This window comes from Melospiza georgiana, chromosome 13, assembly GCF_028018845.1.
Source record: "Melospiza georgiana isolate bMelGeo1 chromosome 13, bMelGeo1.pri, whole genome shotgun sequence".
NCBI classification, from domain to species: domain Eukaryota; kingdom Metazoa; phylum Chordata; class Aves; order Passeriformes; family Passerellidae; genus Melospiza; species Melospiza georgiana.
In genome coordinates, this window is record NC_080442.1 from 16143820 (window position 1) to 16159975 (window position 16156).

General features: G+C 42.7%; 1 long non-coding RNA gene across 10 annotated transcripts in view; it reads right to left on the minus strand.

Moving 5' to 3' along the window:
* LOC131088850 (uncharacterized) overlaps positions 1-16156 on the minus strand; it is a 36295-nt gene that overhangs the window by 15880 nt on the left and 4259 nt on the right. For 6 of the 10 annotated variants that reach the window (XR_009115178.1, XR_009115176.1, XR_009115177.1 and 3 more), the window contains exons 1-3: positions 9968-10017; positions 3452-3700; positions 1320-1672 (exon numbers count right to left, since the gene is read on the minus strand). This is a non-coding gene — a long non-coding RNA (uncharacterized LOC131088850). Of the gene's footprint in view, positions 1-1319; positions 1673-3451; positions 3701-5812; positions 6295-9967; positions 10018-16156 lie in introns of those variants that run through there. The other 4 variants (XR_009115181.1, XR_009115173.1, XR_009115175.1 and 1 more) reach the window with 4 other exon arrangements.

Genomic DNA, 16156 nt, shown 5'->3' on the forward strand with positions numbered 1-16156 from the left:
GCTGTGTTTTTTGGTAGAGATTTGTTTTCTAAACATGATGGAACTATGTGGATCCACTACAATAAGTGAGTCATCCCTGCTTGAGGAAACTCTTGTGTCAAGAGTAAAATCCTTGTTTGGCTGTGCTGCAAGAAGCAGGATGATATTTAATTATGACAGCTGAAACTCATCTCCAAGTGCAGACAATATTGATTTGTTCTAATATAGAACAGGTGGAATTAAAAAGCCGGTTTATTTAGAAATTTACGTATTCCTAAAATGTCTGTTCAGCTCATTTTTAAATTTGATTTCTTATCCCAGGTGAATTCCACTGCATTTCTGAATCTCAAGAACTGCCTGTGCCTGATAAGAGCTAATCAAAGTATACCAGCATAATTCAGTTGTTTTGATTGTGAGATTTTTGTTTGCTGCTTTATTGGGCAATGGTGTTTGCAAAAGAGAGGTGAAGAGAACCAGAGATGGAATTACAGCCCACAGTTGGTGCATGAGACTTAATATTAGGATAGGACCACAGTCTATAAGGTCAGTGGCACATGATACCAAGCTAGCAGGCAAAATCAATGCCTGGTTCTGTAAAAAAACCAGCAAGGAGAATCTGTGCCAGCGTCCCAGCATGACAAATGAACTTGGGCAAGTTGAAGATAATCATGATTATTTAATATTCCACAGCTCTACAACTTGATACTCTGTGGACAAAAGATCAGAAGTCTGCTGAATCCAAAGTTTTGAATCTTTGGGTCAATATACTTCTCATGTCTTCAACATTGTTTAATTTAGGAGGAAACAGTTCTGAGCTAAGATAAGATCTCAGACAAAATTGACGTGGACTCACAACATGGCCTAACATAACAATTTAATCTATCCTGTGCTTCCCCTGAAAGAAGGCTTAATAACTGTGGTATGATTTCACCTGCTGCTTCTAACATTTGCTCATTCTTTTTTCCTGAGCAAATTTGGATTATCAGATGGCGAGCAGCTTTGTTCATGGTAGACAAACTTGAATTCATTTAGGATTAATAACAATAGGTTCAATCTTGGATTCAATGGCAGTTCTTAATGAATGGAGTCTTTGGAAGATAAATGTTTGTTTGTGTGAAAAGAGAAATAATTAATTCTCCATTTTTCTGGGTATGAGGTGATTATAGTGCATATCACAAAATGTTTTCCCTGTGTTTCCAGCCCTGAGTGTAACAACTGCAGGAATGCTCCCCAAGCCCCAGCATTGCAGATATGAGCCATTTTGACCTTGTCATTTCAAAATCTGAAGTTTTGCAAGGAATTGCTTGTGTGAGAAAAAAAAAAATGTATCTCTTACTCACAGTGCTCTCAGGTGTTCCTGGTGATCTGATGCAGGGCAGCGAGGAGGGAGGCAGGGAGGGAGGAAGGTCCACATCACTGCGATCCATCGGCAGCCATGGGTCAGCACAGGGTCACTTGAGTGAAGGAATCAAGGCTGGATTTTGGCCCAATCCTCACCATTGCCTTAGACATGGGCGTCTTCCAGATTCCTGTGGGAAATCCCACGTTCTTCATCACTGTCCCTGTCTCTTGGGAAGCAGCCGGAGCCCACCGCGCCCGGCCAGGAGAGGCTGTGCTGCCCAGCACCCGGTACCCGCTGACCTCAGGAGGAATTAACAGGCTTCAGCAAACGTACCCTGCAGGCAATTTTACCCTGCAAAAACATCACCCACATTGCTAGAGTTTAGGACAACAAATTAGAGCTTTTAATATGCACTGGCCGCTTTTTTTTTTTCACCCCCCCATCCCCACACCACCACCATCCCCCCTCCCAGCCCAGTAACATCCAGTTGCTTAATTCCATTTGAAATCACCCGGGTTAGGCACCTAAATAATCTTGTCCTTCATGCCTGTCAACATCTTGAGGCACCTAACCACCTTTAGAGATGTGGTGTGAAAGCTTGTGAACGATGCAATCGAGGAGGGAAACAAAAGACAAGTATCCCTATTTGCTGCCCAAGAATCCACAAAGAATGCTGCTTCAGCTCTGCTCTGATTTCTAATTAGATTATGAGTGATGTAGGACTCTGAAGCCAAGCTGGAGTTTGTGCTAGCACTTTGCATGTATGAATGACAAAGGGACACCACTTTCATATTGATTTAAGCAAGCCAGTGGAAGAATGTTTAAACATCAAGTGCTTGATGTCCCAGTTTGCCAGAGCACCTGGAAATATCAAATTAATTCCAGGTGTTCTGCCATTAAGACGGGCTTGCTGCTTTTACAGCCACACATACAAAATGTGGCTCCCAGTTCCACAAATAAAAACGGAATGGTTTCTGCTCCTAATGCCTCGATAACTCCGACATATTGCAAGTTCTGGAAAGAATTTTAATCTACATAGTTTTTTTTTTTTTAAATGGGGAGGGGAGCGAGGGGGGAAAGATTTTAAATATGCTGCATACAATTTGTGATGGTCATCTCTAAAATGCAGCTCCATTATCCTTTTCCATTTGGAATGAATGAGGCTAATTAATTTCAGGCCATACTTGATGAGGTCAGCACCATACGAAGGGTGCGTGCTAGACATTGCTAATCTCTTTCAGCTGAGAGTGATGAATTAAAGATGAAGCATTCCTTTGCAGGCCTAATTTAGAATGTATATCAAAAACCTACAGCAAATAATACTATACCCTACAACAAAGGAAAACTTGTTCTCTCAGGCTCCCATGTAGGGTTGATTTTAAAGGCATTTTCATTTCGCTTTGGAATTCCAGCTGTGGATGGGTGAAACAGTTCAGAAAATTCAAGCTTTCTCTCTTTCTATTGCTTTTATGGACAAAAGTAGGCAAGGGGGGGCTAAGGGGAGAGAGAAACTGGTCCGTGTTTGATCCTGTATGTCCTGTGGTTCTGACTGTACGCTCGGCATTTGGGAAACCAAGCACCTGTGACGTGACACCCCCCAGGGCCACACTCACATCTTGCTGTTGGGGATTTCTAGGTCTGAGGGGAAAGCAGTCAAGGGTCCCCTCTGGTTCAGCATCATCCCAAGAATGTTTTGTTGGACATTGCTGGGCCACCCAACAAGGACAGGAGCTTCCAAGCCTTACAGAGCTGTCCTTCTCCCCAGGGATAAACACCTCCCTATGCGAAAAGGTCCCACCACATCTAGAAGTGCAGATAGCAAAACTGAATGGAACAAATCACAGTGAAAGCAGCCAGGTCTGGGAGCAGGACAAATTGCTACACAGCTCCCAAACTTGGCTGGGAGTTGAGGCTCAGCCAAGCTTTGCCACCTTTCCCTCAAGGCAAAGCCACCCACAAAGTCCATAGGGATTTCCCCCGAGCAAGGGACTGCAGGATTTGTCCCTGTGGGCAGCAGGAAGCTGAATTGTCATTCTGGTAAAACAGAGACTTATGAAATCTTAACCCAGCCTCCCAAGGAGGCTGCAAACAATAGACCAGCATCCTCCCCAGCACTTCTCTGCTCAGTACCTGGCAGTTCCTTGGAATTCTTGACAGGTTGCTGCAGCGCGTGGAAGTTCCCAACTGGTGGCCATAAGCGGCTGCCGTCTTTGTATCCCAGTAGTCCTCATTAGAACAAAGCTGCTTCGAATTAAATCCAATCTACATGCCGAATCAATCTTTCAACCCTTTGATTGCTTCTGAAAATATTTATACTTCTTAATAATGCACATTTTGTCCCAAAGCCTGTGATTAAACCCAGACAAGGTCCGGAGAAGCCTGAAGTATATGGGGAAGGGGTTGTTTTGGACAGGAAAAGAAAGATAAAGACACAGGTTTTTCCTATTGTGAAATCATTAGAGTGTATAAATCTAGCAATTGCAGTTGTATAAGCATCAGAGTGGGGTTGTAATAAATACAGATTGGAGTATTATAGTAACCAAATGGAGTTTATGGATTATGTTCACTAGTTCATATTTCTCAGCTACTACAACCTAACTAGCTTCATGCTGCACTCACCTCTGTAAATATTCCCTATTAATATTCTCTTTACGTGTTTGTGGGGGGAAAAAAAAAGTTAGGATTCAACTGCTGCTCTGTGTAAAACAAATATGTTTAAAGAATCATGCCCTCCAAAGAAAAAAAATAAACACAGGGATGCTGCAAAGCGACCGTGTTCGAAGGGCACAGGCTGTGTCTGGCTGAAATCGCCCCATTCTGCTGAAAGTTAATAACTTCCATCTGAGTGGGATCTGCTCCTAATGCAGGGCATTTGCTGTGAGAAAATTGGGGTGTAAAAACGAGGAAAATAACTTCTGCTATCCCTTACCCTGGTGGATTTTTAGGGTGGTAAATAATAAGCTTTGGCTGGAGATGAGAAGCGCACAAAGGCTTTGAAACCGGGCTGCGTGGTAAACAGCGCGTTATTCCCTTCTCAAAAAACAAAGTGAATCGCAGGTGAGACATGAGGAGATGAAGGGAAGGAAACATTCCCTGGCTAAGAAATAACCCAGACAGGGCCAGATCCTCCAGAGTGGGGGTCTGCCGTCGATTAAGAAGGTGCTGGTGGCTGGGGACGCAGATCAGATAAAGGCTCTGTACCTGTCTCCCTCCCTAAACACAAATGACTGCCCTTGTCTCTAAAAAAAGGGAAAAATTGACTTTGGAAAACACACCATGATAAATCTCCTTGGATATAGTATGCAGTGTCTGTGTGAGCAGGAAAGAAATCCTAGAAACTAAAAGTATGCAGTGCTTATTTAATATCATTGTCATCAGCAGCATCAGATGGTAAATGCAGGTAATATTCTTCAGGAGTGGGCTGATAAATGCTTGTGGTAGTTTTGCTCGTGACAGTTTCCCCTTTCATAAAGGAGAGAAAGAAATATTCTCAGCTAAAATATTATTCATTGACTCTTTCATCACGTAGTTCATTATATTAAGTTGTTATTTCCTAAATATGTTAGGGGGTGGTAATATTATTATACATATATCCTGAGTCATGATGGCTGTTTTGCATTAATGTATGATTTGGATGCTCAGTCTTTAAGGTAGAGAGAAGGGGTGTGTTTATCATGACCATAAATAAGGGGAGAGCAGAGATTGTAAAAAACCTCTCATAAATAGGGATGGATCCAAAATCTAATGACACGCATGAAAATCCATTTTGGATCAGACCCCCATCAGAACTCTGTATTATATAACCAGCATTTTCTGAGTATCTTCTATTGTTTGACAGCCCTGATTTCACACTGAACTTGGAGTTCATTTCTGAACAGAAGCTTTTTCTATAGAAACTTTTAATCATATCTTTTTTGTGAACACACACATACCATCGAGGATATTGTCTTATTAAAGAGTTTAAGCCTAAAGGTGTATGCCTACTTTTAAAAGAAATTTTCTGATTGTAGATAACTGCTCAATTTGATTTAGTGTCCAATGATAGTGATGGGGTTGATAACTGAGCATTCATCGGTAATTCATCTTGTGCTAGTAGAAATTTACAGCAAAGCAGTGCTTTCCCAACACTGACAAGTCCTATTAATCTTCTTCAGACACATTTCAATAGGTGTCTCCATCTGTGCCCAACATCTAAACACTCTGGCATCGCTGGGGACTTGGAGACACCTTCATTTCAGGTTACACTAGTGAAAATGTGATACTAGATTGTACTCTATTTTTAACCTAATTCTCTCTTTTCATTCAATTAGCCTTTCTTGCCTGCATTTTTCTACTCATGTGTAACATCCTTTTCCCAGGAATAGCTTAAAAATGAGATTTAGTTACTTAAAGAGACAGAATCTGCCAGGGCAAGAGCAACCAGGAGCTTAGCACAGAAAAGCAGAATAACAAAGCTCAGGGACACAGCGTGGAGACTGAATTGCCACTCACCAAACACGTCCCGAGCAGCATTCCCACAATATTCCCCTCCTGATGCACCTCTTGCAGGCACCACAGGGTTAGGACAGGTCTGAAACCAGAACTCAAAACAATTGCAGGATGTTTGGGTGTTGAAATCCCAAAGAGCTCTGTTTGTTCGTGCTGCACGGGGATCCCCACCATCCATCCCCACTTCGCTTTACATATACAACTAATGCATGAACAAACACAGAGCAGTCAAATTACAGCAATAACATTTATGGGTGGATTATGTTCCAACTTCCTCGCTTATTATTAAAAGCGAGTAAATTGCGAAGCACATGGAAGAGGTAGGGTGCAAATGCAGGCGAATTTCCACTCTGAACCAAATGTTGTTTTTTCACTTTCAAAGCTGCGATGAGTTTGCGAGCAGACGCAGCACAGCTTTAAAGCTTACTCATTCAAAAATGTGTGTTTGGGTTCCTCTTTTTTTTTTTTTTTTTTTTTTTTTCCCCTCTCTCTCCCCTCCTTACTCCATTTACGTTTTGCCTTTCAAAGAGGAGCAGATGCACACCATTTGGGTTTGGGTGGCTCCTACTTGCTCTGAACTTTCTTCTGAAAAGAGCAAACCGTGAGCCGTGCGTCTGCTCCGCGCCGCAGAGGCAGCCTCAAACTTTGTTTCTGGCTTTATGAAGTTCTCTCGTGAGTCGTATTATAGATCTAAATGACCTTATTGTAGGTGGCAAGTTTAAATGTGCCATATTAATAACTTGTTATCCAAGACAAATTAAGTCCTTATGTGTCAAAAGCACTCTGTTCTGGATTACCTACAAGACAAGTATTTATTGAATAAACGTTGGATCCAATTTCATTTTAATGTGACTGACTGTATGCTGCAGCCCCTTAGAACGAGATAAAAACACTCAAACCTACAACTGTGTTGCAACATTACACCTAACTTGTCTATTTCTATTATTGTCTTTTTAACATGGGATCTCAAAAGTGTTTGGGGGGGTTTAAGGATTTATTATTATTGTTGTTATTATTTTTTCTGAAGAGCAAGGAGAGAGATAGAAAAAAAAAAAAGACTGGCATTCAGCCTAAAGAGAAATCATTGAAACAAATTAATCCTATGCCGTTTAAATTGACATGGTAATCCATCATCAGCAAAGGGAAACTCTGAAAGCAATCTAGAATCTGCAGTGTTCTTTCACTGGCCCTCAGGCACAAAGACAGATAGTAAAAGAGGAAGGGGGGAAAAAATCATAAAAGTTAGCAGCACCTTAGCATAGGGAAGGGCTAGAGAAAGCAGCTTTCACTTTTTCCTGCTTTCAAGCAGCCAGCTCAGAAAGCAGCGCCGATTAACCTTCAGTCACTGCCTGGTAAGGTTTGCTTGTGTGTCAGATCATCTTCAGCTGCTGGGATGGGAGTTATTTCAAATAGTGCAGAGCCCCCGTCCTGTATAAACTCCACCATTGAAAACTCTGCCAAACATCAACTTGGGCATTTCTGCTTACAGAGGGCCTTTTATTAGCCTAAACTTGATCATTCCAAATGGACAATAAATTCTATCTGCAGAGCCCTGCAGAAAATAGCTGCACTATCCTTGGGAGTTTAATAGGCAGGATTTTCATAGAGCTAGCATGAAAAAAACTGGGGGGGGTTTATTTGGGTTTGGACTCAGGGTAGTTTTTTGTCTATCCCCTGCTTTCTCAGTGGGGCTATCCACCATAATATATGTTTCCCAAGAGATTTTTCAAACTAGTTTTAAATATCTAAAGTGATGAGACTTTGTGCACCTTTAAAATTTTATTAGACTTACGGTCAGAAGAAAACATAAACCTCTTGGGCCTTGAAAGCCCATTGCAATACAGCCATTATCCCTATAATGTCAACAGAGCTACAAAATTCTCTAGAAATAAACCTTTTAAGAACAGCTTTCCCTGCTTCATGTTTTCTTTTAAGGTCAGTGGTGCATCACTTTTTTGGAAAGCGTTTCCCCTCTCTGGCCAGGTTTAGCAATGTGAAATAGAATGTATATTACTAAATGAATAGGTTTAATTTTAGACACTGAAAAAATAAATAGAAGAAGAGAACCAGGGCAGGAATAATACCTTTCAGTTAGAAACAGACATAGTAGAAAGAAAAAGTCAGAACTTTAGTGCCAGGGGCAAAGGGGTGAAAGGCTGGCTAATATGAACCATATCCAACATCTGCCCTATTTTAATTTAGCAGGGATAAAGTTTCTTCTTTTTTATTATTAAGAAAACTTTATGTGGCAGAGAAACCCATGAGCTATGTTATCAAAACTGTTTTATTGTCACACTGAAACTTAGAACTATTAAGAATTGGCGGGGCAAAGAGATAAAAACTCCCCTTCTCTCTCCTTTTATACTCTGTGACAAGCCTGGGCTCGGGTCCTGCTGACTGGGATGTCCTTTTCATGTCTTTATGAAGTACTGCACTTGGGGCTCTAATATAAAGGGGAGGTTAATTGTTCAGGATGGGTCCAGATGATTGATTCTCCAGGTTTAAAAAAAATAAATTAATAAATTTTTAAAAATCTGAATATTTTAAACAAAATCCTGATGCGGCGGTCGCCCTCAGAGTGAGCGATGGTGCTGGGGCACAACAAGTGTAAAGAAGGGCTGGGCTGGGGACCTGTATGAGAAACAGCCCAAATTGCCAGGCTGGAACATGATCTCATTCCACCTAAAAGTTTTCCACCTCAATAGTGCAAATTCCACTATAAAATAACAAAGTGTACCAAACCACATGTGAGTAGCTGTAGGAGTAAGAGAGCAAATTGGTTTCTGACAAAAGAGGGATGAATACCTTCGGATAATCTAAAGTTAAAATTTGATTGAAAGCATAACATTCCTCTAAGCATCAATATGCTTAGGATCCAAAATATGGTTATTTTATTACCAGTTAATACTTAGATCAAAGCAAAACACTGTAGCTGGAAGGGACATTCTCTCTGGAAATAAAGTTCCATGTAATTATTTCCTATTAAAAACTAAAACTGGTCTTAGATTCAAAAATTTGGGCTTCCTTACATATGATATAATGCAAGCTTGTCAAGAGAGAGCAGATGTACCATTTTTCACTGTTTGCTGGTATCTCTTTGCTTTAAAGTTTTCGGTTTAGCTTTAACCCTTTGAATGTGAAAGATTCTCATCCAATTTACCTCGATCAGACCAGGGGAACTGTTTTGGATTATATAGACTCATTTCCTTATGATAAGAAATTAGGATTTGATATGAGCTAACATCATTTTAAATAAAGCCTGCAACTGTAAAGAGGGAAAATCTAAAGAAAATGATATGGCGATGGGTAGGCAGCTGAAAGTTAAATATTAAATTGTAAACAAAGGTTTTACTCTTGGGCAAAACAGCTCATCTTAATTCAGTTCGAGACATGGAGTTTAAAATATGCACTCAAAATACTTCCAAGAAAGCTGCAACCTTTCAGAGGAGAGAGATAAGAATGTATTTTAATTATGAGGTTATAAATATGCGATAGATTTAATTTTTTTTTTTACCAACTCCTAATGTGCTACGTAACATTGTTCAGATGCAGTTATATATTTATCTGTCTGTCTTTATTCCTGTCCAGGGTTTTGCTTTTATTTTATTCTTTCTCTTTTTTTTTTTCTTCCCTCCTGATAGCTCAATCTCTATTTATGGCATCGTTGAGACAGGCCCTGGGAAAAAAAAAAGAATCTATCCTTCTGTATTTATAAACCACCACAGAATAAATAGGGAATGCTTCCTTTTTACAGCTGAAGGGCTGGTATTATAAGTAGCAATATGAAATATTTAGACACATTATTTCAAGCTTCCCGGCTGCTTCTGATTCTGCTAATTATTTTTGATCTGTCAGTCAGAAATAAAAAAATAAATAAATAAAACTTTAAAGAGTTCATTAGAACTGCGGAAAGGAAGAAGAGTCAGATATAAGGCAGCAATTATAATTTGGTTTTAACATGTTTTTTTCATTTTTTGCTGACTCCTCAGCCACATTGTTTGGTAGAAGGATGGCTACAATATACTTCTACATTAAAGCCTGTTAAATAGGGAAGAAGCTGAGACATTCAGCTGGGATATTGTTTGCTAGCTCAATTAGTATCCCAAGAATTTGAAAGTACAATAAATGTATCTGAAGATCATATCTAAACATACTTACCAAAAAGTACCCACCTCTCTCAGCAGTTCACATATTTCTGCCTTCTAACAGGGAGGGGAGAAAAAAAAAAAAAAAGAAAAAGAAAAAAAAGAAAAAGAAAAAGAAAAAGAAAAAGGCAGTTTGATGTGTAGGTTAAGATTGGTGTGTGGCAAGGTTTGTGTGACATACAAAGAAATCTGTATTTCACTCAACAATTTCATTGCTTAAACATATAGTTTAGAAGCATCTTTTCCTTAAACATGTGGTTCAATAACATTTTCTTCAAAGGAACAACTCAGTGTGTTAAAAGATTTAAGAACAAAGAATGTGCTGCAAAATGCAAATTCCTCCAGTGTTACACTGTGTATGCAATTATGTATGTAGGCAGATAGATATAATTTGAGAGTTATTAACTTTCAACATCAATGATGTACCCTGAATCAATACAATGTAACTACCTATTAAAATATAAACCAGGTGTGTTCCCAGGCAAATATAGTCTCAGAAGCTTTTCTAGATTTTTTTTTTCCTTTAAAGATTACAGCTCTACTGTGGACAAGAAGCTCAAGAGATTGGTGCTGGTCCTAAAGATGGAGATTGTTTTGCTTTTTGCTGATGGTTCTAGAATCTTTCATTCCCTCCACGTTTAGGGAAAAAAAAATTAAATAATAAATAATATTGAAATGGTGTGAAGGGGATGAATTGTCTCACAAATATCCATATATTTATATATTTATACGCCTCCGGATGCATAGGAAAGAGAAAAGTTCCCTATTTCCATATTTCCTTTGGCTGAAGGGAGAGAATGAAGGGAGCAGGAATCATTTTAAGCTTTGCCCTCCCGGCGGATCGACCCCTCTCGCAAATCCCTTTCTCCCGGCCGCCCTCCCTCGCTCACAGCCCCGCGCAGTTAACCTTGGAGCGGCGCCGGGCAGGGAAGGGTTAATGAAACCCAGCTCTTTACGACCTCCAGGGTCAGACTCTTCCTATCTGCAATCTAAGGAATTAGGTAAGGAGGTTATAAGATTATAGTGGAAGGAGTTATAGGCCCTCGTAGCCTCACACCTGAACATATTGGGCTAATCCACTGGGATTCTTAAAAATCGCTTCAGCTATGGAAAACTGTTAATTAGGCTGGGTCTGTCCCGAGGTTTCCTGTTGCATTACAGATCCAGCCGAGCTGCCTGCGCTCCATGGGCTCGCCTGAAACCTTCATAGTGTGCCCAGCTTTCTGTCCCTTCCCCACAGCTGAAATCACCACCAGCCCCTGATTCCGGGGTCAAAAAATAGCAAAGCTGGGGGAAAATTCAACCCGGGACATGAACAAAAGTCACCCCCCTCCGGTCCCTGAGCCCTGGGTGCCCGGCAGGCTATTTGCCGCTGTTTCTAACTTCAGTGTTTGTTTACAGTAGCAAAATTAGCGCTTGGAGGAGAAGTGAAAAGCTGTTTTCACATCAGTTTTACTCCTCGGTTCCTAGCTTGAGATGCCTTTCCTCCCTCCCAGCAATCAGCATCATTTAAAGTGCGGTACAAACTTTCTCTCGCTGCTTTGGCTTAGTTCTCTGCAGTCGCATCCTATTTTCTGCTAAAGAAAAATACGCGGGGAGAAGGCAGCATGTGAACACGGGCCAAACATCACGGATTCGAGGCAAAAAAATAATAATCATAATCCCGAGCATCCCCCCAGAACGTATTTCAATGTGGCATGGCAGAGCCCTGCCCTAGTCCCAGCTTTCTGCCCTTTGGCACTCAGATATTTGCTTGTCTCCAGCAAAGTTTTCTTTAATCCGCCGAGACACCCCAGGGCTGTACCTGAGCCACGGCTAAATTGCTCCCTACAGCCGATAAAATCCTGCAGCAGCAACTCCCCAACTTCAATACTTAAAGCAAGAGCTGGTTTTAGCCATTTTGCCATTTGCAGAAATGCTGAATTTTTTAATTTTTTTTTAATTTTTTTTTCCCTATGCCACTTGTGGTCACCCTCGAATGGCAGTAATCTGTAGATTACATATTACGAGCCTTGTCATTACGTGGATAAAATGAGGTGGTTAAACGCTAAAATCCATTTTACTCACCACATTTGCTTGTGGGGAGGGAGGGGGGCGGGAAGGAGAGGGGAGGACAAACTTGTAGGAGAAGGATTGAAACCCCTCGGATGGGAGCTGGATGTGCTGTCAGAGCCCTCTCTGCCTGTGGGTACACGGGCTGGGCACCCCTCAACTTCACCTCCAAGGCAGCCAGGCGCCCGATCACTGCAGCCCTTCTCCCTCGCTCCTGAGCCTTTTGTCCCCATTTTCGTGGTATCTCAGCTTTGCTCCACAGAGGCGACTTTTCTCTGCCTCTCCTGGATTTGCTCTGTAGCATTTCTAGGCTCCTACTCTCCAGCTCTCCCCCCGTTCGCCTCTTTCATCTGTGTCCCTGATCCCTCTCCAGCTGATGTGATTCTTTAGAAATGTGGGTCTTATCCCGTCCCTACCTTTGCCGGCTCTGATTAGATATTATTTTTTCATTGGCTCTGCTACAATGGGTTCCTCCCTTTAATCTTTCGGTATATTTTCCCCCTCCCGGTATAACCAAATCCATGAAATTCACAGCCTCTCTCTTTGACACGACTGGTTCGTCTAATCACTCCATATCGATTTCCCTAACTCTTTTCATCCAGCTGAAGACACATTTTAAAACACTCCAAGCCAGAGTGTGCTCTTTGCTTTATACACACTAATAAAATGATTTACCCTTCTCTCTCTGCTCTCCTCACAGGAGAAAATCGTTCAAGTCGCGGCTATTTGTGTGTGATCAGTAAATATTTAGTGTGGCGACATCCTCAGCTCCTCTCCTGATCAATACGCAACCCAACAGGAGGCGGACTATTGTCCGGGTAGTGACTTGCTGAGATCTCCTTTAGATGAATCCTTTGCCCCCCATACTGTCTGTTATGATTTATCCTCGAAGGTGACCAATAAAGCAAAACCGAGTCTTTAAACCCGTCTGTTTCTAACCTGTTTACCGTGCCATTAAAGCACCTAAGCGAGGAATGGCTCCTTCATCCCCGTCTCCCACATCCCTGGCATGGGCTGACACACGCAGGGCGCTGCTGGAAAATGGGGATCAGAGCGGGCAGCTCTGCACCCCTGAACCTCTGCTCCCCTCGTTCCCCTGCAGGAAAAGCCCGGCCGCTCTCTGCGCTGCGGTGCCACGGCTCTGAGAGGGCGATTCCCCGCTCGCAGCCACCCTGCAGCACCCCCGGGCACAGCTCAGCCCCAGCCGGTGCCAACGGTGTGCCCAGGGATGGAGGGTGCCCCAGCAACTTGCAGCCCGCCTCCCTCCTCCTCCTCACCGCATCCCGCGGCTCTGCTGCCCCAGGAGCAGGCTGGGGCAGGGCTGCTGGGGGCTCAGTGGTTTGTTGGTTTGTTTGTTTGTCTGGGGTTTTTTGGTTTGGGGTGGTTTTGTTTGTTTGTTTGTTTTTTGAACGACATGGAAAAGCTGCAGTGAAGGAAAATAATAATAATAATAATAATAATAATGGAAATGGAGAAGAGCTTTAAAGCACGTTTCCTGTGGTTAACCATAACGAGAGCTTTCCCAGAGTGATAAAACGGGCAGCAGGAGAAGTTCGCGTGTGGATGTGTGTGTGCTTTATCCTGATGTGCTCTTTCGCTGCTGGCAAAGCCAATGCCTCCCCTTGTAACACCCCAGGAGCTGCTGCGCCCGCCGTGGTGTCCGAGGCAGCAGTGGTGCCTGTCTGATGCAGCCTGGGCGCCTCCACACAATGGCCACGCAGTGATCTCTGCATCGCCTCTGTGTGCTCGCTCGCACCATGCCCTGCAGCCCACAGAGGTGCCCAGATATTTATTTTATCCCCGTGCGTGTGCCTTTGCACCTCAGCTCTGGGTCGGAGGCGTTCATCTCTGCAGATGGACATTGCCTGCACAGGCGCCGCATAAATCCAGGGCTGTGTATTACAGATGTGCGACTGTTATTCAAATGTAAAACCAGCTACATCCACCTGTTAACTTTGTTTAGAAACCACTTTCACTAATGGCTTTTCTCTAACTTATTCAGCCCGTTACTCGAGTATAGGAGGCAATGGAGGGGAAAAATCCATATGAAACCCTGCTCACAGGCTCTCTTCGAGAGGACACTTTCCACACCTTGCCTAGACAGGGCTCCTATAGAGCGCTTATCTCTCGAATATATCTTTATACTAATGCATACTTAATTGGTCTGTCTTGACTGTCCATATAAAACAATTTAATTAGGGTGCTTTCTGCTTTGGAAAGAAAGAAAAAAAAAATCTGCCCAGCATTTATTGTATTTAGCACCAATACAGGCAGAAAATGTTGCACAAGTTTTTGGTTGAAAGAGCACCTATGTGTCCATTGAAGGGCGTTGATCCGAAAAGACAGAGAGGACAAGTAAAATCGATTTGAAGCAACCCTCTCTGTCCCTTTCACACCATTCAGACACTCCATTCCTTCTAAGACAAAGACCCAGCGCCTTGGGAATGCTGGCAAGGCGGGGGGGGAGGGGGGGGGAAGGAGGAAAAAAGGAAAAAAAGAGGGGAGAAAGAAAAAAAAAAAGGAAAAAAAAAAAGCTTCAATCCCCCCAAGCGAAAGGGAGAGCTCTGAAATTCCTTCATATTGCTGTTATTTACCCCCGAAGATATGTTCAACTCCAGGATTTTCTTCAATTCGGCGTCTAACACTGCTGCTGCGAGGAATGTCCCTGGAAGGGGAGGAGGTAATTATGGCTATTAGTGCTGCGAGCCCAGCCGCAACCTTGGTCACTCGCAGGCTTTTAGGGTTAAAATAGCCCTCACCTCTGACCCCTGCGGAGCAAAGTTGTAGCTATTGCCACAAGTTGGGCCAAAGTTTTCAAATCCAGGGCTGGGCAACACCGGAGGGGGCAAACTTCTCCCTGGAATTATTTTTGGTTGGGATTTAAATCATCTTTAGTCTATTTAATTGCCTTTCCCTCCTCCTTTGGCCAAATAATCCCTTTCGGGGAGGTGGGGGGGATTTCAAAACGCCCTGCTCTCGCTACCTTTCCCACTGCTCTTTCCATTTAGGTTTAATTTGGCAGATTGTTTTCAAGCATGAAAATGGTTATCATCAAACTGAATTACTGGGTCAGCCTTTCATTCAGAGATCTCAAGAATAAAAGGGGGGACTGGGGGGGGGTGGTCGGGCAGGGGTGTCCCCCCCTTTAGGCTTTCCCCGCCATGACCCGTTCAGCTTTACAAAAAAAAAAAAATATTAAAAGGAGCATTTGGAAAAATGAAGAAAGGACAAAAAGCTTGGATTTGTCTCCTGTGCTTTCTGCACACCTTCACGATCCTCCCCTGCAAGGGGGGATTTTGGAAGGGGGGGCGAGGGGGTGCTCAAATTGAGGAGGGGAGGGAGCCCACAGATGCAAGTACCCCTCTGGCAATAATAAAAATTCATTCAAGTGGGCTATGTCTCCATCTTCCATGTACTGATTAGACTTAACAAGAGTGGAAACTTGTGTAGACCATATTTATGGTATTAACAAGCAGTTAAAAGATTTATCCTTCTTCTGATCAATATTGTTCGTGGCCGGTCCTTCCCCCCCACCCCCCGGGCCCTCCCCGAAGGCTGCAATGACAATCGCCTTCATACTTTTTCATCACCGATCGAGGTGGCAAAACCCTTTTGTAATTTTCATTAGCCCAGTAAACATGCAATTAACATGCAGCACTGTGGTTAACTTAATTCCTGTTTTAAGGCAAGGACAAGCAAGAAATGGAAGAGCGTTTGTTCCATTTGTCAAGTATGACACACTCCCTACCCTAACAGTTTCTTAAAATAAAAGCTCGGCTCCCCACCACCACGACCACCACCCCTCTTTCCAGAAACCCCCCACACTGATACACACACACACACAAAAAGGAGCAGGAATCCATTAGTTGGAGAGTATTCTCCTGCCAAAGGCGGTATAATGTATTCCAAATTTTCCCAAGCCCTCACTGTACCGGGGTCCCGTTCCCCCCACTCCCCCCTCCCATCCTGGGGAAGGGGGCTGACTCGCTGATATTTCTCGTGGGTGAAAGATTCAGCCTTTTCCTAACCGTATTTTTTTTTTTTTAATTTAAATAAAATAAAACTAAACGTGCTTCCCATGACTAAAAGTTGCCATGTTTGTGAAGGGGGTGGGGAAAAATGTCTCCAAGGGTTTCAATTAGCAACAAAT